Genomic DNA, 3,039 nt, shown 5'->3' with positions numbered 1-3,039 from the left:
TTCAATTTTTTCTTCTTATTCTATTTTTTTTTTTATTATATAATTATTGAAACAATAATTTGGAGAGATAAAACAATGTCCTTTACGATAGTTAGATAGGCACTTAAAACAACATTTAATATGTTATTTTTTATCCTCTTCTCTTTTATTTATTTATTTATTTTAAATTTTATTGTTGTTTATTTGCTATATTTTGTATTTATTGTTATTGTTGTATTGTGTTTATTATTAATATTTTATTTTTCTCTCACCTCTTATGGTTTAGTTTTATGTTCTTTCTTTTCTTTTATAAATAATCATCTATACATTATCTTCTGTACTATTTTGTAATTACAAATTCTTATTATTATTATATTCCAAAATATTCAATTTTTGTCTTCTTATTCTATTTTTTTTAATTATATAATTATTGGAACAATAATTTGGAGATATTATGTGATAAGATGAATCAAAAATCGGATCAGGACACTTGGGAACCCCTTGGGCCTTAGAGTGCTTCCTTTCCTCCCACCATTCCTACGCCCCTGATTTCCATACTAGTTTAATTTCTCAAAATTTTAACAATTAGTTAGTGTTCATTAGGGCTTTTTAAAATCACAATTAATGTAATTCAAGGTTGGTTAAGTTATATAGTTATTCTATTTAATCAATGATATGAGGTTCAGTATTGCCTCTTCGGAACATAAAGAAGACTAGGGACTGATTCCTCCAGAGCGGGGCTAATAGAGATAATCGATATTGTTATTATCGAGCGTACTATCGATAGCGGCCTGGTCGGGGCTGCGAGGCGGGGGTGGGGGCAGGTCGGCGACCGGTGCAGCTGCATCTGCAGCCTGACGTCACCAGGGCCAAGGTTAGCTCGGCTACCGTATTGCACAACACTCCTGTCGTTGGCCCCCTCCCCTTCATCTCTCCATCTCAGCTCCAATACCTTAATTGTAATTAATATTCGGAATTCAATAAAATGATATTGAATTGAATTTCTCCGTGTATCTCAGAGACCCCTCACATCCTCCAACCCGAGCGTCCTACCAAAGATGATCCAAAAGTCTGTTTAAAAATCTCATCGATCCCATGAGTAGATCTAGATTGTTTTTTGGCATGAGGAACTTTCAACGTGATAAAAAATTTGGAGATACCGGCAGAGCAAGATTATGTCATATAATTTGTTTTGGTAATGTTACTGTTCCATATGCGAAAGATGGTATATAGAATTAACGTATGTGTATTCTTATTCTGCGTCAGGAGGAATTGACAAGATATATCATGAAGAACGTACTATGTCTTATGAGTGCATCATTAGTTAATCAATTAGTCGACACTTGTTACAATCTTTACGAAATAATGACACCGAAAATGATTCTAGGGAATATTAGCTCACCTGACCTGCACCCGTACCCCTTCTTCAGGCAGACTTTTTATCTTACTTTAAAAACATTTATTTATATCGAGTTACATTAAAACTCTCATTGTAACGTGGATTTTCACTGGCTTGTTGCAATAATAATTACATTGATATTTGTCTAAATTAATTGAAAGTACATTTATTTTCCTTTATATTGGGAATGAAATCTTTTAAGCATTTTCGAAATAACGTGAAAATAGAAAAATTATACAAAGAGTCCATGGATATATAAAAAACCTTCTACCGATTATTTAAATAATGTAAATTCACTCCTCTCACAAAATAAGGCAGAAGAGTAAAAGGAGAGGGAAAAAAAGTGGAATTTTAATAACCTGATGAATCCGAGTAATATGGAAGAGACGGGGATGGTCAACCAGGCGGAAGACCCTGGAGAAGAGAAAGAATCGGCCAATAAGGATCCTTCTTAATTAATCCTCGATGAATGGGGTTAACAATGGAGATGGAATTTCCAGCCGGGCGGGCACCAATGGTAGGCGGGGAAAGAGAGAATTTTCATTGGTAGCGGAAAAATCGCGGGGAGGGCTCGGCTCATTAAGCGTCCAATGAGATTCGCTCTAATTACACAAGGTCTGCCGCTAAAGACATTTTTGTCCAATCGAGTCGCTTGCTTGTCTCTGGAGCTCAATTATTTTCAGCCCTCGGCCAATAATCGTTTGAAACATTCCTCTCTGGAGCAATCATTTCCTTTTGTCTACTGAAGATATTTCACCGGTTTTATTACGCCAGGCCCCAAATTATTTGAAGGGTGAACTCCGGTTTGCACCAACTCTACTGGAAGTATTAAAGCCACAGAAATTCTCCTTTTGAATAATTTTAATTTTACGCAATTGTGTTTGAAAATGAATTCCCTGGCTCTAATCTTAACAAGTAATTCACGGAAAAGAATTTTAAATAAATTGAAGCTTCTTAATCATTCCATAGCTACTCCTTAGTTCTATTAAGTTCTTCTTATCGAATATACATGCAGTTTTATTTATAACTTTAAGGCCAGTAGCTGAAATATGAGTTTTTAATTTAGCTCAGGACTATAACTGTGAAGTTTATGGCAGTTCAATCCTAAAATAAAATAAACATAACGTTTAATTGTTTTCAATTTTCCTTATAAAAGTAAACATGAACTATCAGTAAGGATTATTAAATATAAAAATAATTGTATATAGAAATAAGAATAAAGGACACAATAAAGAAATTTTCGTAATAATGTACTAAAAAATAGTTAAACGCATTGCAGAGTTGTGCAACTAATAGTTAAAATAGTCATGGCTACGATATTTATTTACTAATCGTTCATTCATGAATAAGGGTGGTATTCATAGCAATTTTAGTTATTAGTTTAAGCTGAGGCATTGGATTAATCGGCCATATTTGAAGATTTATGTATAATATAAGATTTAAATATAATAGTGATTTTATTATACATAATATAAATTTAATTTATCAAGGTAATCTGAATAGTGTAATAAATATTGTGACAATATACTGAAAATGGATATAATATACCTCAATTGTACCTCTTATGTATATAATAGTATGTTTTACTTTATTTATTATGTCTTGTTCTAGTTTATTATATTTGATTCCTTCTTATGCACTGTATTTATTTTTATTATTCG

This window comes from Halyomorpha halys, unplaced genomic scaffold (assembly GCF_000696795.3).
Source record: "Halyomorpha halys isolate HHAL.00 unplaced genomic scaffold, Hhal_1.1 Scaffold45.1, whole genome shotgun sequence".
Lineage (NCBI taxonomy): Eukaryota > Metazoa > Arthropoda > Insecta > Hemiptera > Pentatomidae > Halyomorpha > Halyomorpha halys.
This window is presented reverse-complemented; position numbering follows the sequence as displayed.